Source organism: Danio rerio, chromosome 4, assembly GCF_049306965.1.
Source record: "Danio rerio strain Tuebingen ecotype United States chromosome 4, GRCz12tu, whole genome shotgun sequence".
NCBI classification, from domain to species: Eukaryota; Metazoa; Chordata; class Actinopteri; order Cypriniformes; family Danionidae; genus Danio; species Danio rerio.
In genome coordinates, this window is record NC_133179.1 from 21,319,147 (window position 1) to 21,344,653 (window position 25,507).

Here is a 25,507-nt window from a genome sequence, read left to right on the forward strand (position 1 = left end):
TGAAAACTCTGCGTTTTCAGTCACTCTTCCAGCTGGAAGTGGCTACACGTGACATTTTATTTTGGATACATGTCTCAGTTGGATCCATCGCTGATAAAATGGGAATATTCTCCATGGCTTTGGGAAATAAAGTGATGGGTAGTTTTAAGAGTTTTCTGGCAGGTCATGTTTTGCTTGATGGTTATATATACCTGTTTTTACTTGCCCAAAGTTTTTTCTCGTCTAAAGATAGTCAATGAGTAAGTTTCCTGGTGGTTGAGTAGTATAAGATTTTTTACTGACGTTTACTGGTCTGAATGCAAGAAATTTGATTATTCACATCTACCCGTTTGTTCGTTCGTTCGTTTGTTCGTTCGTTCGTTCGTTCGTTCGTTCGTTTGTTCGTTCATTCATTCATTCATTCATTCATTCATTCATTCATTCTTTTATTTATTCATTTATTCATTCATTATAGTATTCAAACATATTGTTATGGATCATTATAATAGTAATTAATTGCTTATTATTAGTTTTAGTTAGTTGTTATTAGTTAGTAATTGTAGGACTGCACGATATTGGAAAAATGTAACATTGTAACAAATGTAACAAATATTTTATTGTATTATTATTTTTTTGCGATATATGTTGCGATATTAATACATTTGCACCTGCTGACTTAATATCTCTATTTGGAAAGAATTTATAATGTTAGATTGATTTGGATGATTCTGCAGTCGGAATGCATCGCCATAAAATCTAATAAACAATCTTTAAAAATTTTCATGCATAACACCCTATAAATACAGTCAAGAAAATCCTACAGTTGAAATAAAGTGTTTTATCATGTCCAGAGTCTAACGTTATTTAAGTTCAGTAACTGAATGATAAAAATTTAAATAATTCAAAAAAAATAATCATAGTTAGGGTCAAAAGGGTACAGTTTATTATACCTGAATGCTTTTAAAATCTTTATGCAATCACAAGCATCAAAAACACTAATAATAATATAACATATAATAAACAACACAAATAATAAATTATAATATAAACTCAACATTGCATATACCCTACGATGTGACTATGGCAAAAGATCACATTGTAATATCGATGCTGAAACGATATATTGTGCAGCCCTATTTAAATATAACATAAATATTTTTTTTTCATAGCAAACAAAGGCTAAAATCAGCTTTTGACTGGTATTTCGTCTGCACATAATTTTTAATTCTGTATTTTTTAGATTTGTTTTAGTAACCAAAACATTGAACACACCTTCTAGCCACAAACTCAATTTACAATTTAATATTAAATCACAATCAAAGCTTAGACTTGTAATTTCCTGAGGTGTTGAGGATTCACTTGTCCATCTGTTGAAAACGTGATTAATTCATACAAAGAGCTCAAGGCAAGGCAAACACATTCATGTCCTCAGGTGTTTTTCAGAACTCCGCTCTGCACCACTTTAAGGCCACAAAACCTCCTAAAGCTCAATCTGCTGTTTAGATATACAGACGGTATTTTTAATGGCATTAAGCCACTGTAGCCGAAGACCCAAGAACCTGGGGAAATGAGATAATACTTGTTAATGCGATTCAGTAAGCACAGTGTGATATGAGATAAGTCAATATGCAAATCGACACATCCCTAAAAAGCACATAGCAAACATTTCATTACTATTCTGGATTCAGATTACACACTTTAAAAATTCACAAAGCCTAAAAACCTACTCAAAAATGCTCTTTGATTCAGATTTTTATATTCTGAAGAAAACCCCTGCATTGTAAGATCATAGCTATTAAAATAACGGCTTCATATATGCCTGTAGAGAAGGAAAACATGATCCTCTGAGATTACTTCTAATGACTTTAATATGAGCTAATAAACATCATATAAACATTTAGAGTAATGAGTAAGTGTTGTCTTGCCCCGTGGTCCAATCACAGAGCACTGATTACTTCCTACTTCACATCCTAACCAATTTTTAACAACGCCACATGCTCAAGCCAAGTCAGCTAATCCGGCCTTCCTTTATATGGCCGTCTTTTAATTTGCTGTCAAGTTCATTTATGAACAAGCAGCCATGAAGTTTTCCACTATAATTTACTGCCTCAAGATCCATTCACTACACATCCCTCCTACAATGCATAGAAATGAGGGCTGAGCTCATATTCAATCACTCAAACTTCCCGTAGAGATGATGAATGTGACGCAATTTTCCTTGTTCTCAAAGACACACGTGCTCATTCTTCCACCCAATTAACATCAACTGGCCTAGACTTTCTCTCAGCGGATACTCTAGGGCCTGTTATCTCTCCTGCAGCCGTTTCACTGCGGTTAGTCATACAGCCGGCCATTTTTAATACATCCATATGCCACTTACAGCGCATCATGAGAATTCGCCCCCACAGTGTCGCATTGTTTCACCTTGGCAGCAGAGGAAATTTGGAGCCCACCTGCCAGAGTTCCACGGCCCAATGCCAGACTGCGCAGATTTAATTAAAGAGACTCTAGTGCTGAAATAAGGTTCGGCACTATGAGAAAACAGGCAGTGATGCTGTTCGCTATTGTTTAGCTGTGAATGCAAGGCTGTAATTTGAAAGTGCATGGACATTGTGCTTGACACATACCAATCATTGTAGGAGGGAGGTTTCAATCTTGAATGCAATATGTACTATACAAATAGCATTCCTCCTCTGTATTGCTTCAGAGAGTGACCTACATATATAAAGATAGTATTGTCAAAAAAGCAGTTCCTTGTTATAAAGTACTAAAGTAACTACTACTTTCGATAAACTGTGCAGTTATGCTCTATTCATGTAAGAACTAAGACATGAATACTGATATATATATATATCAGTATATGTATATACATACATATACAAATACATGCTGTTTGACAGCTCATGACAACTATGCAACATTACAAAAACAATGTAACATTACCAATGGCTAACTTTAGTGCAAAACAAATGCCCTTTCAACACTTTCATTTCCTTAATAATGCAACATTTGCAGTGCACCAGGGCTAATTTTACTGCTAAATAAATGTAGTCAACAACACCTTGATCACTTTATATCTAGTAAGAATGTAACAATAACAGATACTTTAGTGCAGAAGTAAATCATACGTTGTTCACACACAGATTCGTGTGAAGTTTTTTCTTAACAACATAATGCATGAAAGAAAAAGGCTATAACGTTAAGTCTTATTTCACTGTCAGAGACATGCTCAGACATTTATTTTACTGATGGTGTATGCTAGAAAGCTATTCAAAATCTCAAGTCAAATCTCATGCTCAAGTCATGCGTTTTTTGCACTTCCTGCTCATCTTGGTTATCAGATGTCTCCTCGTTTCACATTTTTACTGCTTTTACCAGGGATGATGTTTACAAACAATATAAAGTTTGCGACACCTCGGGCGGCTGCACATTACACTGTTTCTGCACGCTTCACAGTTCATTCACAAAATATGTCACAGCAACTATGCTTCACAGTGGACAACAGCCAGTCACATGACTTTTCCAGGATGGCGTACATGTGACTGGCCAGCATCTGCTCTAGCATCTCTGTATTTGCATGGAGCAATCTAATTGGCTAAAGTTTGACAATATAAATGTAAATCTTTGACGCTGACATTCGAAAAATAACAATTTAAAAATTACTTTAAATAATCAGAGGGCAGTTTAATTCAATTAACCACCTTAATGTGCGAAGCTGCCATGTATTTTAGGTTAAGAAACAGATGATCTGCTCATCGCGACTAGTCAACGTCAATCAATAAGAGTCACAGCAAGGCATTAAAGCAACCAGTCAACTTGTCGCTTCAACATTAAGCACTAATATGCACAGCACATAAACACACGTCACTTGCTCAGAAATTGCCGTGACACAAACATTCAGATGCACAGATAGCCTAAGCTAAGTTTTAAATGTAATATATATATTTAAAAATATTTTATTTTTGTAAAGGCACATGTTTTGTTTTTACATCATGTTCATACAAATAAAAACAAATCCTTTACAAGCTTTGAATGGTGATTTTGAGCCATATGACCCCAATTGCTAGAATGTGAACAGCAGGTTTGCGGATTTCCTTTTGGAAAAGTTAGATATAGCTCTTCCTAAATATGTCTGATACAGTATGTCAGTAGGAATTTGTATTTAGAGGCTTATTGCAAGACATAAAAGGACTTTAAAAGTTAAGGTCTAAAAAGTAATTTAAAATAAAACAGATATTGTATAATTGTCTAAACAGTGTAGACTGTTTAGACATGTTCTGCAAATGTTACACTATGTTATGAATGTAGAGTGAAACAATACATTTCGCACCACTTTCTGGTTTATTACTTTTCAAACTTTTTGATTAACTGACCAATTAATTCACATAATATACTGTCAATGTCTGAACAGCATGATTAATCGCTGCTTCTGTATCCCACCCATGGCTTAAGCTGCTACGAGGTCCTTCATTTTCTATAAAGCAGCCATTTTTTACTGGCCTCACTGAGCGTTCAACTTGCTGTAGCAGACAAATGTAAGACAGGATTGAACAGGACAGGTAAGAGTAGAGTGTTTTGAAAAACAAATCTCCATGAAAGCAATCAACACCTCCGCTCTAAGTTACACAAGAGAAGTCACAGGCGAGATCCGACCTCTCATTTATTTGCTAGCAAAAGAAAAAAGATCAAAAGTTTGCTGCAGGAAATGGAAAAACACATCCTCTGTAGTTTTCCTCAGTTCTCATTTATAAAATGGCTTTAGACATTCGAGCATGCACTTTTTATATTCATGAACTTGCTCTGGTACAGCTGCTGCAGTCCACAAGTCAATTCAATTGGGATTACAAATATGCTTGACAACATAATTAATGTGCTTCCTAATTAAAAATATGTGAACATTGCTGTTGCTTTTTGCATTTATCCCAAGCAAAGCTGTAAATACTTACTGCATCTTGTTGAATTTATTATGTATGCTGGATATTTTATTTTAATTTATTTGTTTTTGACACAATTTGAACTTGATGAAGCCTCAATTTATATTTTTAATCCAGTGTTGTGATATTTCATATGACAACTACAAAACATTACTATTTCTCATCCAGTTTCGATCATGAAAAAATATTCAATTAGTTTACAATCAACTTCTAAGAAAATAAAATAAAAAAGAATTTTGTTTAAATCTAATCAAAATAATCATATTTATATTTTGTTGTTGAAAATTTAGCTTTTGCTTCCACTTGTCACTGCAACTGGAAGGTCTGTTTGAGCGCAAATCAGCATAGGATACAGTATTCTAGTCATTGTGAATAATATGCAATTCTTCCCGTCCACTGACAGAATTTTTAGCACAATGCTTCTCCAACTTTGACAGAATTTTCAGATGATGTATTCCTACTGTATGGGGTGCTGTTACACATTTTACAATAAATAGTACAAACTGTATTAAAAAAAATAAGCAAAGAAGAAGCATGAACGAGCAAAGGAAGTACTACAGGTAAACTTTTTTGCTAACATGATGATTTAACATTCAAACACAAATGAAAAACTTATAACATTTTAAATGAACTATCAAACTCATAAACAATTTTTGGTAGTGATCTTTTTTAGTTCCAGTAGAGAATTAGTATTTGACCAAAAGATATCTTTCTCAGATTATTAATGCCAATGTCTAATTTGTATTTCCAAACATTGCTGAGTTTCAATGGTTCAGTTTAAGAGTTGATACAAAAAGAAAGCCTGAAGCTAGAACAAAATGTAGGCCAATAAATATTACAGTGACTGTGCTGTTTTGTCCATCCATTGGCTTTGCCGAGTCACTTGTCAATCTCATCAGTTCACTGAGGCTATAGCAGCCTGTTAGCTACATCACCGCCAATTGCGAAATGCCAAACGGAGCAATTGCAGCATTGCTGAGTGCTATCTGCCAACTGTATTTTTCTCCCGAGATGACACGCACGGCTTCCTTTGACCTTTCCAGTCATCTTCATCCCCTCACTTCACACAGACAATGTGGCGGCTTTCTGACTAGACAAGCATGTGGGGATCCACAGAGAGTCAGAGGGAATGGAAAATAAGTATGTTTGTCTCTCCATTTGTCTCTCACGATGCTGTTCCTTCTCATCATGATGCTCCTCGAGAGAGCCTGAAGGAAGACCCATATGACTGTGCAGTGCTGCTGTTGCCTAATAATGATTTCTGACTTGGCCAGACTTCCACATGGGGTCTCACTGGATGAATGACATTGGCTCTCCATTCATTTGTAGATTGGTCTAGCTGGCACATGTCTACAAAAGAGACCTAGTCCAGATGAATCAAAAGGTTTTGTTTTCCATTTTTATCTACATTTGTTCCATTCTTAAGGTTTAATTTCTTGTAAGTGTAAAGACCTTGATTGGCTTGTTCATATATTTGTATTTACGCTTTAAGCTAAACTCTGCAGGATGTGGTTTGACACCTCTTCTTTCATAGGCAACATAAAACCTATCAATGTGGGGTTAAGCCTGGTTTATACTCGACCCCTGCTAGTTCGCCTGAGTGCATTAAAACAACTTATAGGAGGAGGAGTTGGAGCTCAAGCTCCCCCTCATTGGAGCCCAAGTGGCTCTGCAGTGAGCAGTGTCTCTAAATTTTAGCACTCAAATTACCAAGATGTAACTGAGAGAATATGGTCAAAATAAAATAATTTTCAAAATAATAGTTTGTTCAGACTCAGATAATTAATAAAACAGAAATAAATAATGATTTCTCATGTGATACCAGTACCGGCACCGGTTCAAAGCCTGGGGGTTGGGGACTATTGATTTAGAGGCAATCTCCAAAGATCCCATTTGTTATTTAGGAATACATTCGTTCAGTCAGGTATGTTTACACCCATGGAAATTCTCAGCAGCTAAGAAATCTTAAGTATTTTTACAATTTTCAATGATTCACTGTTTTAAGCAAAATGATTTTATGAAGTTGATTGAGGGTCATTAAATCATAGCTGAACATTATTTTTTTACGTAAAATATTTTAACATACCTTCCTTAATTCATTCTCACCAAGACCTCTCAGTTTCTGGCAACATGAGCATCCCAAACTATTGGTTTAAACCTTTATACAAACGACTTGTGACAAGTTGCATTGACCAGTAGGAGAGATTATAGTTTTCTCACCATGTTATAAAGCTGAAAACTGTAATGAAGTACAAACTCTTTCTAGCCTCAGACTCCAGCAATTTAATCGCTGGAAGTGTGAATGTCCCCTAAGCCCTCAGTTCCGACTCTCTATCTTTGATCTGTATTATCCAAGAAATCATTATAAATGCACTGTAATTAAGATGCTCAAGGGAGCATGTGGAATGACTTGATGTATCAGAGCTCTTCAATAATGTATGTTGATGATTTCTCATATTAGAGCTCTTGATAGAATAAAGTTGAAGTCTGTAAACTTCAGTTCAGGTTTCTGACCTTGTACTATTATAGAGGTGAGTGAACCTTGAGATTAAGTTCATCTAACGGTCAGTGATGTAACAGGGATTGATGGGGACATGTCTTCTGCTTTATCAGCTTTTCAGGCTGCTTTTTAAATGTGCTTCAAAGGTTGGGGAAATTTATGAAGCTGGACCTGGAAGGTCACATTGCCACCTTTATACCCTCATTTGGATGTCAGACATTTAAGCGAAGCAATGTTTTCATAATGCCTAAGGATTCAGTCTGTGTCATTTTGGCCAATTTTACTTATTGTTAGAGATCTGAACAGCCTTTCAGGTGGAAAGAAGACAGTGAATGCACAGCTTCCGACTGACTTGTTTATTAGTGTTGTTTTTAGGGTTATCAAAACTACAGGTTTTATTATAACACTGATAGCTGGTTGACCACTGTGTTCCCATGCTTAACAGATATGTCTGTGATTGGCCTCAGTTCTCATTGCCACACACTCTTACATCGATGGATGGGCATGGGAGCACTTGAAAGACAGGTCAATCAGCTGATCTGTCAGCAAATTGCTCATTTATCTGCTTATGGATCCTCTGACAAACATGGCTTTCAAAAGCTCCTATAGTCTTATCTGTTAAGCGCATGAACACAATGGCGAATCAGCCTACAAATCAGTCTAATAGCGAAGAAACCAGTCTTTTAGAACCTGTCTTTTAGAACATCTCAAATGTTATTGGACAATGTTTTTTTTTTTTTTTTTTTTTTGGTACCTTTTTTAAAGTCCTTACATCTTTATCGAACTGTATTTGCTGAATTGGATTCTCGGTTTTTTATTTTAAATAAAACTCAAAATCAAATTAACTCCTGTGTAAATATTATTAGATCTCAAAACTGCTGATATTGAGCAGATGAATCAGACTTAACAGATGTAGTTGTTTATATTCATTTTGCAGTTGTGCTTTTGTCACAAAGCTTCAATTGTTTCGGACTCAATAGAAAGATAGCAAGCCACAGGGAATGTTCTACATGTTGGCGAGGGTGGAGAGGTCAAGTCATTTCAAATTTGCAATGACTAACCTTCCACAATTCAGCCTCTGGCCTGTACTTTGTCAAGCAGGCAGGAAGACACATCTCCTAACCAATCTCATGGAGCTCCATGAATCACATCTCCTGTTGCGGGAGACACCTCTACCTCTTTAAAGGTTAAACAATGCATTTCATGTTCGTTAAAATGCATCAACATACATGTCTACCCAACGGCATTCACAATGTGAGAAAATGATCAATGTCTGATCATGGTGGTAGATGTTTACCCTAAGGAGGTCTGTAGATGCTGTATTTCTATACATTCCTATTCATCTCAAGGCAGTTTTAATCAAATGCCCTCTGGAAAAATGTAATCTCAGACTTTCTTACTCTTTTTTTGCATATTTAAACATTTAACATAATCATTTATGTTGTATTTTGGGATTTTGGTCTCTGGTAATACCTTAAGGGTTATTTCACTCTTAAATAATACATTTTTTCTTATTATTTTTCTTAAGAATTCAAATTAGGATTTTTTTTTTTATTCAAGGGTTATAGACAGCAATGATTGCAAAATAATCGAGGCCCAGAAAGGTACCAAAAACATTTTGTGTACGAGAATACATTGAATCATTGAAGAAAATATTTGACATGTTTTTGATACATTTCTAGACCTTTAATACAAAAATCCGTCCTTTTAAATAATGCGTTAAAAGTTTGAAGAATACATAAATATAAAACTATAAGAGTATGCTAAACACAATTACAATAATTTAACAGCAGAGTAGTCAGTTTTCTAGGCAAGCTTTAAATTTTAGCTTTTTTTCAGCAATTCATTTTGCACATCACTGGTTTCAATTAACAGCTCAGGTGCTTAAGTGGCATTAAATGAGGTACTGCAATATGCTTAGTTTTGGTACCATACCAGTAACTAGCATAACTAGCGTCATCCAATATGGAAATGCAAGCAGACTAGCAATCTACATTTATGAGTAAATCCACACTCTCGAGCGCTTTAGTATATGCATTCAGACTGGCTCAAAGTCTGTGCCCTCATTAGTAGTGCATGCCAGCTCCTTTCATGTGGAGTGCAGCAGTTTTAGTCCTATCTGATCCACCTCTCATAAGTGTCAGTGTGACCTGTAGCTGAACCGACCGAAATCAATAACCATAAATCCAACCAGACTCGTTTTCCTGAGAGTTCATTCGCTCTAGTGTTAGTAGAAACAATTTTCATCCTAAACTCAGTTTTTTTTTCTTTCCGTAGTTCCAAGTCATCACACCCCCATACTTTAGAGAGCAGTTTAATATTGTAGAGGGAGAATAGTTTTCTGAATTAGTTGTAATGTGGTGAGGAGAATTTCGCCCGCGCTGTTCATTAGCTGTAGCGATGCTATCAAGGCTAAATGAGCCTCTGTTAATACACACTGGCTTAGCTTCATAATTAGCTTGTCACTTATAAAGAAAATCTATAATAAACACTTGTTTGTCTTCCAGCCAAGGATTACAGAGATAAAGTTTATCAGCATGCTGTGAGCATTGGGTGGTGTTTATCTGCGCCAGGGATCTGACCACATTGATTTGAGTCTATCTGTGCTGCTTTAAAACCATACATACACTCATTTCTTCATTTATGAGCTTTTTTGGCTTTCATTAGATTAAGCACTATAGAGAGGCAGGAAATTATCAGGCATTGAGGAAAGAATGAGGTCAAAATATTCTGTGTTGCTTGAGATAAACAATCTGAAAAATATTAATAAGAAAAACATGTAAAATCACTGAAATAGAGAATATATAAGAATAAAAAACAATTATGGCTATAACAGTTTTTAAGTGCAAGACTGTAATGAATTATCAGCTTTACTTCATCACAACAGCCTCATGTCAGAACAATTCTAAAAGAAGATGCTTCAATCCGGTTTGTGGACGTTAAATCATGTTTATTTTCTATATTAACATAACATTAACATATGTGTGCGTGTGTGTGTGTGAGTGTGTGTGTGTACCTGTGTGCATGTGTGTGTGTGTGCGTGAACTTTGTAACAACATTGTGTATGACTCATTTTTGCAACTCCACAACAAATGCATCAAATACTCATAGGTAAAGTTCTTAATGTAGTATTTCTCACAAATGTTACTTGAGATCTTCTTCCCTTATGTCTGTCTGTTGTCTGAGGTAGCCGAGGGAGGAGATTAAAGGGCCATGAAATCCCCTTGTTTCAGCAGGGTGTTTTCACACCTCTACTTTGGAAAAAGTCAGAAAAGTGGGCGTGTCCAGCTCTGTTTAGGGGGGAGTGTCGGAGGAGCAAAAGAGGGATGATGTGGAAGTGTTGATTTGGGCATGCGCTGAGTTTCAGAGTAAAAACACACACATACATACACACAGGGGAGAAAGTGCCTGCGTTTACATGGACATCTGTAATAGAATTATTTGCCAAATTGTTAAATGGTGGACTTTAACTGCAGTTTGGCTCTTTCTTTCAGGAATTTAATTCGTGCCCCTCGTGACAAACGAGATATTTGATTCGAGGAGCTGCTCTAAACGTGCATTTTTCATGCAATGTTTGACACCGCACGGCGAATGAAAGAAAAAAAAACCCTCTGCATTTTTCTGTAACTTAGATGCACTCGACAGGTAGAGTCAGAAAGCGGTGTGTTAATTCAGTCACAAAACGCAGTGAAAATACTACTCGGCGGTAATAGTTTGGTTGTGGTGCTTACATGTTTACACTCAGTGTAATAGTTCGATACGAACAAACTGAATAAACAAAGACCACTGGTCGCTCACTTACCAAATCTGTAGAGACAGGACAATCCACAGCAACTAGAACTGCGTCTTTATTAAGAGGAGACGAGCAGCGAATCCGGATCTCACCATTTGCAGAAGATAAAAGCACTCAGGTAAACAATAGCTGCGTCCCAAATCGCATACTTATGCACTATTTTACGCCATTTTGTAGTATAAATAGTGTAAGTAGTGTGTTCACATTGAAAACTCTCAAAATAATAAGTGCACTTTAATTACCCGGATGATGCACTCATTCAGCCGCTAAAATGAAGTGTGTAATGATGGACACTTCACGCACTCAACGACCGCAGGTTTGCTTACGTAGCGGAAGGGGCGGAGCGATCGGACGCACATGTTGAATAACTTTATTTATTTTGGATAGTGAAAGCAAAATTCTCCTACGAGAGTGATTATAGCGCCTCCGGATGGTAAATGCGGCAATATTCACGGCAGGTATTACTTGATAATTCAGTCGTTTATTTCACTGATTTGGCAACAGTCAAACGTCATCAGGGAAACGGTTTGAATTTCCGCTTAGTAAAAAAACATTAGTGTGCCATTTGGGACAGCACTACATACATATACTATCCTGTTGAGTGTGTAAGTGCATAAGTACATAGTGCATGAGTGCATAGTGTATAGTGTGCCATTTGGGACGCAGCTAATGTTCCTTAGACACATAAGTTATTGTTGTCGCGCGCACTGTAATCCACACGTGAGTCCAGCTGCACTTTCATAGAGAGAAAAGGAAAACAAAACTTCACTGCAGCAAATTATAAACGCATCACTGCATGCTTGTTTTGCCAACACAGCGTGGCGTCTCTGCCGTCTACACTGTAACAATAATGAATATTAATGAAGTTGCACAATAGAGCGCGCTGATTGGTTTGAACCAAGCATTACTCATGCATTAATGCAGCACACTCGGAGACGTAATACGGTACTCCCAGGTACAGTCGTCCATTCTGAACGCTGGAACACATGCTATTATCTCATGGCCGTGACGCAGCTTCAAAAATTTGTTTCAATCCGGAAGTACGAATTTGCTCGAAACGCTTTTTAGTGAGATATATGTGTCCTAATAGTGTTTTTAGCAGTGTGGGAAACATATACGACTGTCAACAGCTCAAAAAATGTGTTTTGGTGTTTCGTGACCCTTTAAGGCATGCTGAAAGGCACATAGAAACGGTGGGCGGAGAGGGTTAGGGTTAGGATACAGGGTACAGCAAAATTGCTATCTGATTCTAAAAGGGATAAAATAGAAACTTTTAAAAGGTATAATAAAAAATCTGATGGGTGTTTTGAGCTGAAACTTTACTGACACATTCTGGAGACACAAAAGACTTATATTAAATCTGAAAAAAGGGGTAACCTAGGTGTTAAATGTCACTTTAAGCTGTATAGACGTGTCTTGAAAATATCTAGTCAAATATTATTTACTGCCATCATGGCAAAGATCAAATAAATCAGTTATAAGAAATGAGTTATTAAAACTATTATGTTTAAAAATGTGTTGAAAAAAAAATCTTCTCTCAGTTAAACAGAAATTGGGGGAAAAATATTTTTAGGGGCTAATAATTCTGACTTCAACTGTATATATGATGTATTTTATTATAGCTTATTATTTTTTTTTTCTGGATCTTTAATAACATTTAAAAACAACACTGAATTAAATGTAATTGTTAATTTGTTTTAGTTAGTTAGTTAGTTAGTTAGTTAGTTAGTTAGTTAGTTATTTAGTTAGTTAGTTAGTTAGTTAGTTATTTAGTTAGTTAGTTAGTTAGTTATTTAGTTAGTTAGTTAGTTAGTTAGTTAGTTAGTTAAATGATTCCTTCTCTCACCTCAATACTTTAACATAGAAGAAAAAGAAAAAATGAAAAAAAAAAAAAACGCACTGGCACACTTACTGTTCACAGACATGTATGCGTGTATATTTGTTGATTGTCACCTCATGCCTGTTGCAGTGTTGTATGTAGTATTGAAGTGTGGACAGTGACAGAGACTGTAGCACAAGTGACTGACAGAGCTCATTTGCACAACACTAGCAGCTCTTTTGCTCAGGTCTCAGACATGGAAGAGCACGTCTCCGCACCGTCTCATCTGTCAATACAACTGGAGGAATGACAGGCCTGCCAGCCAAGAACACAGTCTTCTGGACGGTCTCCTTCTTTTCATCTGTTTCACACACCTGTCTGTCCAGCTTTTTACGCAATAATGACATTAAAGGACGCCCACAAAAGACCGTGTAAATGTAAAGAGATTTGCTGGGTTGTTGACAGGGTTAGACAGGCTTTGTAAGGAATGAATTTGGTTGTCTCGTCGTTTATGTTCCTCTTTTGGATGAGTTGTTTTGACAGTAGTCTGGCTCTGACAGTCAGCAGGGCGGCTCAGTGATTTGATGTGGAGAACAGGGCCAAAGGAGGAGGATCTTCATTTGGTTTCTCCATAATTTTTGCCTCCTTTTTTCCTTCATCCACTCATCCATCCATCCCCTCGCTTTCTTTTTCTTCCTCACCTACTTTTTTTTTATGGAGCCTCTAGCTGTGTTCTGTGCTACATTTTTTCATTAAAACCTGCAGCACACAATATGTTATCGACGGTGCTTAATTTGTAAATTATGAGGTCCCGCAACAGGAATTGGTGACAGTTCTGGCAAGCAGGGGTTGGGATCACAAGGTAGAGTGCATTTTGCTACCAGTTGAATCACTTATGATTTTTTTTAAACACATTTTTATTTTTCACTATTTAATTATTATTGTAAATATTATAAACATGTTTATATATTATAAATATATTAAATGTATTATGTAATAATAATAATAATAATAATAATAATAATAATAATAATAATAGCTCTACTAACATTAGTCACACAGCCATGTAAATGAGTGTAGTTAATTAATTCATATTATTAATAATAATAAACAAATATTTCATGGTTTCCACAAACATATAACAGCAATATTCATAATATTAATAACAACAAACCTCAAACACAGAAATAGAGTACATATTAAAATACAGTAAAATAAAACATTATTCTAAATTTACTATTTTAAATCATACTATTTTTTTGAATGGTGCGTTTGTATTTCACAGCCATATATTCATAAACCTTGTTTTTTATGTTGACAAATTATGCATTTTACTTTGCTTATGTTAATAATCTAAAATTACATTTTACAAAATTTATCATAAATATGGTACTTACATTTGGTAGTTATCAGTGTTTTCAACAACAGAATAAACCACCAACTTATCCAGCATATTTTTTTACACAGCGGGTGTCTTTCCAGCTGCAACCCAGTACTGTGAAACATCCATACACACTTTTTGACACATACCGTTTAGGTCAGAATTATTAGCCCCCATTACATTTTTTTTCTTTTTTAAATATTTCCCAAAATATGTTTAATAGAGCAAGGAAAGTTTTACAGCATGTTTGATAATATTTTTTTATAAAAGCAGTTTTTAATTTTTTAAAATCCATTTTAAGGTCAAAATTGTTAGCCCCTTTAAGCTAATCTTTTTTTTTTTGGATAGTCTACAGAACAAACCATCGTTATACAAGAACTTTCCTAATTACCCTAACCTGTCTAGTTAACCAAATTAACCTAGTTAACCTTTAAATGTTACTTTAAGCTGTTTAGAAGTGTCGTAAAAAATATCTAGTGAAATATTATTTACTGTCATCATGGGAAAGATAAAATAAATCAGTGATTAGAAATGAGTTATTAAAACTATTATGGTTAGAAATGTGTTGAAAGTCTTCTCTCCGTTAAACAGAAATTGTATATAAAAAAATAAACAGGGGGCTAATAATTCAGGGGGGGGGAGGGGGGTAATAATTCTGACTTCAACTGTACATTATGGCCAATTTAGTTTATTCAATTCACTTACCACATGTTTTTGGACTGTATGGGACACCAGAGCACCCAGAGGAAACCCACACGAACATGGGGAGAACATGCAAACTCTACACAGAAATGCTTACTGACTCAGCCGGGACTTGAACCAGCAACCTTCTTGCTGTGAGACGACAGTTCTAACCACTGAGCCACCGGGTCACCTGGGTGTAATTGTTTACTGTAAGTAGTTACTCTTATTAAATTTCTTTCAAATGAAGAAGTAAAGAAATTGATTACTTGTCATTTTTAAGTAATTTAATTACAGTTACGTATGAGCAATTCCATGCAAATGTCAACCTTGCCATGAAAAGATATAGTTTTCACCAAAATAGCAAAATGCTTACACAAAAAATGTAGAAAGGAAGTATTTTACAGTACTTTAAAAATACTCAGGGCTTTTCAGGGGAAAAAAAAGTTAAAAAGTAATCATGTAAATAGCATTCAGTAATTATTTACTTTTTAAAAGTTGAAGTAGCATATTTAACATTGGTTGTTATAATTCACATGCTATGATCTTTACATGATATTACATGGTTTTACCTTACAATTTTTCACATCAGTGATGCTTTTGCACAAAAAATCTCCATTATGTTCTCTGTTGAACTTTACTCTAGGCTCACACATAAATGAACAGTGAGAGTGAATGAGCTGACTGCAGTGACAGTGTGATTGTCCTAGGGCACAGAACATGAATGATTCAGGAAGTGCTAATTGCCGGCATGCTAATTTCTTATGAATCATTAAAACAAGTTGGCAGAGATCTGTGTGTGGGTGAGCGTATAATAGAGAGGTGATAGGGATTTATTAAAGTTCATGCTTTTATTATACTCTCCTTGATGTGCCTAAGAATATGAACTAATTGGCACTTCTAGATGTTGATTCTGGATTATTACCTGTCTCAACCACTGTATTTATACGACTAGGACCAGCTGCTTTTTTTCAAGACCTCAAGTCTCTTGTATTTCTTAATCGGTCTCAGGGGAATTTCATTTAGTGCAGGGGTCTTACCGCAGGCCACTTTTGCAATCCAGTATTTATACTTCCCTTTATTTGTGTTCAAAATGGTATAGTTGTTGTTGATGTATGTTTTACTGTTTGATTAAATGTGTCATTTCTGGCTCTCGTTCAAAGAAAGCCACTCTTTTTCACTTGCTAAATAAAAAAGAAAGCTAATGTGAAACCCCCTATATGTTCATAATGATGGACAAACATGCTGACATGTAAAGAAAATAAAACACACACACACAGACACACGCACATACACGCACACGCACACACACACACACACACACACACACACACACACACACACACACACACACACAGTCCAAACAGCATCCTCTAATTCAACCTAATGCAGTCTGTCCATTTAGACCTCTCTTTTCTCTCCTAATGGGACTTCAATGGGCCTTTTCAGTGGGACATGACCACTGTAAATGACTGCAGCCTCAGCTATGGCCATAAAGGGACAGGGGTAATAAATAAGCCCACATGGTGTTTAATAAAACAATATGAAAATATTGCCTTACCCTTAATAGCCTTGTTGAAATAAGGGTTGGTGTAAATCAAGCTATGGTCCATATAGTAGCCTTACCTTTCTCAGTCCGTCTTCCTCTGAAGTGTAAAACGAGCGCTTGTACCTCATCGCCCTCCACAAAGTCGCTCTCATTCTGACTTGTTTAAGTCAAGTTTTTTCGGTGTCTCTTGAAGATTTAACACTGGCTCCTGCCGGGTCTCGGCCTTGGAAATGTGATAACTTGTCTCCTGGTGACACTGCATCGGTTTTCTATTTAAACATTTAGCGCTGGGTCTTTTGAAGCTCAGAGGCGGGTAAGGTTGTGTTTGGCGTTGGTCCATGTGAGGTACGGTTCATGACTCGATGTGCTTGTGAATGAAATGGACTGTTACAGAGTGGTCTTGTTTTGAAAGATTTAGCAATGAAACTTGTAAGAACATTTGAACACTAATCAAATGTTGTGCTTCTCTTGGAATCGAACTTGAAGTCGTAAATCATAGATAAATTGGTATTGATGGTGCATTTTAAATGTTGTACTCATAAAACTGATAAACAACAAAATGAAATGTATATTAAATGAAACAGTAAAATGTTTCTTTAGGACCAAATCAGCATATTATTAGGATTTCTGAAGGGCTGTGTGTTATTTTGCTGGGTTCGATCCAGTGGTGAATTATCATTTCACTTGCTCTAGATGCTTGGTTTATTGGTTTTATTTGTAAATTTTCCTCTCAAATTTTTAACTAGGGAGGAAAACGCAATTGTGCCACATTATTTGCATTTGCAAGTACTGTAATCTACTTGTGCAAATACTTAAATTTGCATTTTGTGTGAACCTAGCATTAGAGTAATGATGCTGAAAATTCTGCTCCAACAGCATGAGAATAAATACATCATAAAAAGACAACATTATTCACAGTCTTTCTGACCCAATAAATATAAACTTGGTGTAACAATTAGAGTTTATTTTATATGCATTAAAATCAGTTCAAATAATTTCAGTTACTTCAATCAATCAATCTGTCAGTCAGTCAGTCAGTTAGTCTATCAATCTGTCAATCTTACCATCCACAATATTTCTAATGGTAGCCTCCCTTTCTCTCTCAAAAATTGTATTTAATTTATATTTCTCTCTTTATTGTTTATTCTGAGTTTGCAAGTTATGAAATACACCTATATACTATAGCTTTCATTATGTAAGTGGGTTTCCTACAGTGAAATAATCGTATTTAGTGGCCCTTAGCGCTTGCAGATTTTTGTTGTTGAGGTTTTCTGGTTCGATAACGGCAAGCAACACCAGTGGATGGCACTTTAAATACATCCAGGTGTGTCTAATCTCAGAAACTCTTTCTATCCTAATTCTACCTGCATCTTGACACATTCCTAATCCTATTACGGTCACGCTGTCTGGACAGCTGATGTGTTTAGAAAGTGTAAGCCAAGGCAAACTCCTGGCACAGTGCAAAATGCAGTTCCTCAGCCTTGAGTTTCTCTTTTTGGCCTTAGTCCAGATCATTTCATTGTGATGGACTCTACAGGGCACCTCAGACAGTCTGCTCTGAAGTTGTTAGCTCTCACCTTTGACTGAACACATCTGTTCTCTTGGCTTTTCAAGTCATTTCTCTAGTGACCTTCTAGAACCAAGCTGGAACAGAAAGTGACACCTGGTCATCTGTTATACCAGTCAGAGTATTACTTTTTATATTAGAATACATTAAAGGCAAATAGTCTACAATAATAAAAATGAGAAAAACCTGTTGAGCTTTTTGGTTTTTCATTTAGATTTAGATTCATTCTGGTTTGGGAGCTTCATAAATACAAACTTTTGAAAAACTTTGAAGTGCAAGTTTTAGATATTATTGCAGTCTACATGTAATAATGTGATTTTATAAAAACAGACATCTTCAGTATTTGTAAAATGTGTTTTAGGCATTATACACATTCTATAGGCATTACTTGACAACTTAAACAATAATAATGAACTACAGGCATGTTGCCAGATCTTCCATAAGAAAACCTGTGGAATTTTGTTACTCGCCCGGAAGTATTCCAATTGCAACCAAGTATGAGAAAGTGTCTTCCTCTATGAAATTGATTGTTCAAACGGGTCCACTGTGGGTGACATTGTATATTGAGTGATCCTCCACAGGTAAAACATCTAATTCACAACAGTAAACTTTGTTTGTTCTGCTCAAGATAAACAGTAAAGTGACGTTGCCAACTACAGGCCTGGCATGCATAATAAACCATTCATAATTTTCTCCCAAATTCTTGTGAATGTGGATCATTTGTTGTTGTCTGCATGCATTGCATTTTCAATTTTTTTATTGATTTTTTAATTTTATTTATAGTACATGTTTGACAAGCAAACATACCCCTATACCATATAAAATTTCTTAAGTTTCTTAGTGGACTGAGGAAAATTAGCATTTTCACACATTATTTTGTGAGCCAGCCAATTAAATCTGATCTGTCAAACAGACTGCAGGTGCTGTCTGAGGCCAAGACTGCTTGTGAGATCGTCTCACTGTTTGCATGTTAGCGTGCTTCTAACCTACAGTGACATTTTAATGAATGGCTGAGCAAACTGTGTAACTTTGTGTCAAGAAGGGCATCCATGCCAAATGAACTCATGCCCATCTTCAGCTCTCTATCGGGTCCTTTTTCTGGTAGAATTATGCCACAGATCCCAGATTGCAGCAGCTGAAGTGTGAGGCACCACGCCGGGAGACGGTCTGTCGCTCCCACACCATCTACCAACTCCACTGCAATGGGAAAACCGACATTGTGGCGTCAGAATGAGCCTGAGAGGGATAAACACACAGGGATCCACCCCATAATGCAAACAAAAGCAGTGAATATTTAGAGTTGCCGGAAATATGGTGTTCAAACTGTACAAATGCGTTTTCACAGTGACAGGAAACCACACATGTCGGCTGGTATAGAAAAGTGGAGAGGAATAAAGTGATGTGGGCTCTGCCGTTTGGATGGCGATGTCTGCGGGGTGCCTGCCAACCTCAGCCAAACCAGTACAGGCCTTTCCGCACCTCCGCTCCCAAATAATGACCCGGCTTGACAAACCAGAGCAAATCTCCCAGCACTTCTTGAGGTTTCAGAGCAAAGCAAATGGATTTTGGAGAAAGAAGGGCGTTTTATTTTCCTTCACCAACACTCATCAAATTACAGTTTTGTTGCAGATTTTTGAATCTAATTCAGTTCTGTACTATCATAGAATACTGACAGCTTAAGTGCAGGGTGCCAGTCAAACTGACATGGAGGAAGCTCCACCAAAAGTGAGACCTAAGAACCAGACAGACGCTACACGAATATAAAAGCTTTGAGACAAATCGAGCTTGAAGCAAAAAATGCAATTCAGCCAGCAATGATTGTGAAGATTCTGCTTGAAACACCAGTGTGAACATCATTAATGCGAGATTTTCCATTAAAATATAAATATAATGTCATGCAGATGTATATATAAAATTCCATGGTCTTCAAATCCCTGTTTACGATCGGCTGTAAGGTGCAATCAAATTGAGTAAAGCACATGTAGTTCCTGTCAGTTTTGATCACAGTTTAAATATGATCAAACAATACCCTTCTCCAAACATTAAAAGTAACCATAGTAACTCAGCGAGTTTCTGGAGCCTTCTTTACTCTGTTTAATCTTGAGGACACCAATGTGTGCTTCACTAGAGAGCTGATGGAAATTATTCAACATGCCAATATGCTAAATTTTGTGGAGAAGTAGCTACCACATGTTACTATGGGCTATACGCCCTTGTCATTTGCACATATGCAAAGAGCAATTTTAGATTTAACTTGACAAATGACTACAGAATAACCGACTTAATAAATGGCTTGTCATGCATTAAGGGGTTTCAAATGCACTTTTTGTAAGGTGAATGTCTGCCTTTACAGCAATCTATTAATTATCCCTAACTTATTTACTTAATCATTGATAATATTCATATAATATATTTTTATAGTTTATTTTTAGGCAAAAATTGTACAAAGATCATGAAAAACAAAAGATGTTAAGGATGAAAAAATCTAAATGCAAAGAAGTTGTTTAACAGGCTTTTAAGATGGCCTATAACATAAGTATTAGTTAATGTAGCAGCATAAATGCTGTGCAATCATACTAGATGGCGTTCATGCTTTGGCTTTGAGTTTTTACCCCATCTCTGATCAGCCACTTTTGGACTAATGTATCTGTAATGGCCCAGGACTAGAGATGTACTTGATGAACAGACCTCAGGTTCTGTGTGCTGTTCAAAGCCACTTCATTACCTCTACTCTCCCTCTCTCGACCTCTTCATTACACCTGCAGTGAAGAAGCACTCAGATGGCTGCCTCTGCAGAGCTGTGTTTGGGAGACTGAAAGCTTACACACAGATGGAAACACAAAGAGCATTTTATTTTTATTTATTGTTTCTATGTCTGTTCGTTTGTGCTGCTTCTGATTTTGTTTTGTGCACATTTTTGTTTTGTTAATGATTCATTTAATTTGTGGTACTTTTGTTTTATGCTGATTTTTGTTGTGTTTTCATTTTGTGCCATTTTGTCATTAATATTTTTGTTTAATGCTATTGTTTATTCTTGCTTCTATTTGGTTTATTTTTTGGTTGATTCTGTACTGCTTAGAGTTTTTTTGTTTATTTTGCTGTTTTTCTTATATTGTTTATGCAGGTTTTAATTTCACAATGTTTTCTTGTCATTTGTTTTTATGTTTATTTATTTATTTTTAAACTGTGCTGACTTATACATAAGGCATGTTCTATACAAATACTCATTTGCATTGAAAAAAAAACGTAGAAAATGAAAGACAATGATTTAAATATTCAACAGTGCTATCTATATTGGTGCAGATATGTTGAGCAAAACTGCATGTGGTTAGTGAAAATAAGCATGTTTGTTGTGTGCGGAATTCTTATGAGTATTTACAACATCAGTATATATTTGTGGAACTAAGCAACACTTATTTTGATCAGTAGGAAAGTATTAGAAAATCTTGGATTGTTTTGAAAGCCTGATACTAGAGGTGGAATTAATTACACGGATAATGTAGAGCATGTCTATAAGACAGAAAGGTTTTTAAAATGATGCAAAGATTGCATCCTGACAGATGGTCTGTGAAAGATTGACCTTTGTTCCTCCACTGTGAAAGTAAAATAAAATTAGAAGGGAGGGTGGAAACCAATATCTAGACCCCTAATATATAATTCAGAGAATGTGCATGTGGCTCTACCAAAGGTCAACCTGTTTATGACCTTCACTTTGTCCCTCAGCCCATTAAAACTCCTGTTAGAGACATTAGTCAGGCCCGGGCTGTTCAATTAAGTTTACATTTATGATCTCAGTGGAAGAATTCTTGCAAAATTGACACGTGGGCAAATCCCAGTCACACCATCCAAGTCACAGTAGTCCCAAAATAATAATAAAAAAAAGGAATTAGAAAATTGTTTCAGACAGTTGACTAAACTTAGCTGTTCAAACTTGTCTTAGCTTAGCCGCCTGGACCAACACGATTGTGATTTTCACGTTAATTCACTTTAATGATGCTTGTAATGCATCTGCATTTTCAAATACTATTCATTCATTCATTTATTCATTTTCCTTTGGCTTAGTCTCTATTTCAGGGGTCACAACATCGAAAGGAACCACCAACTATGTGCACATGTTTTACGCAGCAGATGCCTTTCCAGCCACAACCCTGTACTGGGAAACACCCATCTACACTTATTCACACACACACACACACACACACACACACACACACACACACACACACACGCACACACACGCACACACACGCACACACACGCACACACACACACTCACTCTTACACTATGGCCAAATTAGTTCATCCAATTCACCTATATGTAACCTCAACATAGAAATGCCAACTGGGCCAACTGAGACTGGGACCTTCTTGCTGTGAGGTGACAGTGTTAACCACTAAGCCACTGTGCCGCTCCAAATATTATTATGCATTATTTATATATTATATATTTTTTATTTTATTACATAGGTACATCCAAAAACAGAACATTAGTACAAAAATACTCAATAAAGGAATTGAAATGTGAATTTCCATATGCTTCTATTGAAAGACTTACTACAACATACTACTTATGTTTTATCACATATTCTTGGTTTGTAGATACACCAATTATATCATTTTTTTTTTAATTTACATTTATACAATTATAAGGTTCTATCTGCATTCTGAATGATTTTGAGATATTGAGCTTCAAAGTTTTTGCATTCTATAGCAAACAGTATGTGTGTAACTTTTGTTTTTTAAATAAAAAGTCCTAAAATGGAAAAAATTCTAAAACTCTATTCTAAAATAATGTAAATAAGTTGTCATTTAATAAGAATATTTCAATAACTCATTTTTGACAAAAATTTCAGATCGAACCTTATAACTTTAAGCTGACGATGTGTCCCCTTTAACAGGATAATGCATGAAAGAAATTACATTGTTTTTATAAGCACTGTACTGTAAGTGTACTGATTTGTCAAAAATAACTTTATCAGTGCCAGTCTCCTCATTGAACATGGCTGCCATCGTTTATTTGTATACAAGCAATCAGACCCCTATGGGACATCAGACGTCTTGTAGCCACCTCACACTAGTCCTGAGGGAACGAGATGTCAAGATTCATACAACTGCTCTGACATGGAACTTGTAGATAGACTGTATTGATCCCTCTGGTCTTAATTCAGTAAAATAAGAGAGATCTTTTTGTTACTGGGTTGCCTTTAGTATCAGGCTGTGAGTCATGCTAACAGGAAAATAAGCCCAGTCACTCCTAACTGAAAATTTTCCACTGTGGAAAATACAGATCTGAAAGCATGAGGGATGTATTAAGCTCTGTGCATCAAACACATGTTCCTAAATAATTAGGGCTGATTATTTATTTGTTTGCTCAGGGAGCAGTAGACGCCTTTATGGAAATTAAATGTGTATATGAAAAATGTAGTGATTATACAAAGGGGTTAAAGCTAAATTCTGGAGGATATATAGTGTAATAGCAATTAAACTTTAAATTTGATGACTTACATGATGTGTTGATTAATTATTACTTGTTTAATTAATCACAGTTTATCACCACATTACATTCATGTGGAATGTAATAAAGTATGTAATATCCTAAGTCTTAGCCTTCAATGGCCTAGCATAAACTATGGATCATAAGTGGTTTTGAAAATATGACTTATTTCAGTGTTTGTTGTTCATACAGCAACATTCAGTGGTAGCCAAAACAGTTTGATGGTACATTTATGTTTTATACAGGATTGAAACAATATGACATGAAACAGAAAACAGAAAAAAAGTCAATAAAACACAGCATTAACATATTATTTATTGAACTGTTATATAAAATCAATGTTGCTTTTCCACTCATGCATTACACTTAAAAACAGCACTTGTGTGACTCATTGCACTCATTGCTCATGTGAAATTGCTTATAATACATATTGCAGGGCACGAAATTAACCTTTTTGCTTGGTAGCACCGGTGCTCCTAACTTTAAAAATCTAGGTGCATTAGCCAAAATTTAGTCGCACCCACCAATCACAAGTACCTTTACGACAAGTTTTATACAAACAAATTTATTGGATTTGAAATCAACAGTAATCAAACTAACAAGCAAATATATATATATATATATATATATATATATATATATATATATATATATATATATATATATATATATATATATATATATATATATATATATACATGCAAGCGTAAGGAAAATGTGTCTCAACGAAATTGCGCTATCTCAAGAAAATAGAGTTTTATAACATAACTGAGTGACCAAAGCATACACGGACCGTTCACCGGCCCTGCACACACTGCTTGAAATGAATGAATCTGTTAATGATATAACTATGCTGTTCTCACGGGTTCTGTCTGATATTGCACTGCTTTTGACATATACTGTACCTTATTATATGCATACGTCATGTTAATACCGGTCTTTTCATGAATAGCGAAATGCAAGCTCGTTTACAGCGGTGTACGTGGTGTTAAATTTGACATATATATCTGCCACTTGCACGGCGGACAGCATCTGGCGATTATATGAAGGATTAAACTGAAGCTCTCGTGCTAGATGTGGCAAACAGTTACCTGACAATTCCCTCCCACAGAATTTTCATAGCAGACTTGAAGCCAACGGAAGTCTTTTATCCATTCTTCGAAAAGTGTAGATGGTAGATTAACATTCAGCACATGGTCACTAGTAAGATGTGTTATTATTTGTAACTTAATAAGATGTTATGGTTACTAAAACAAAATCTGTCAGTGTTATCTTCATTCTCATCTTTAGCGTTTTACAGTTTTTCGCGGTAGTAGCTCTCTCTCTCATCCCAAGCCAGAAGGCATTGACTGAGTGATTGACAGCTGATATTTCAGTGCTAGTTCAGTGGTGGGCCAATAAGAAGAGTGCGAAGGCGGGGCAAGCATTACGGAATTGGCTTTGCTTACTGCAGCAAGTTGACATGACAACTGTTTTAAACCATTCCTGAGCGCTGCGTTTCGCGTTTCATGTGCAGACAAAGAGCTTAGAGATGCAATCTGCGTGAATGTCTTCCGAATCTACGCATGTGGTGAAAATTTTGCAGTAAAAACTGGTCGCACACAACAATTTTATGCACTCGCACATATGCTCCCAAATACATTTTGAGGTCGCATAGATAAAATTTCGGCCGCATATGTGACCAAAATGGTCGCAATTCCGAGCCCTGTATTTAAAAATCCATAGTGTCATCTACACTCTAAAAAAAAAATATTTAGCTTTAAAATGAGCTGAAACACAATTCTTGAGTTTTTAAAGGGAAAACGTATTG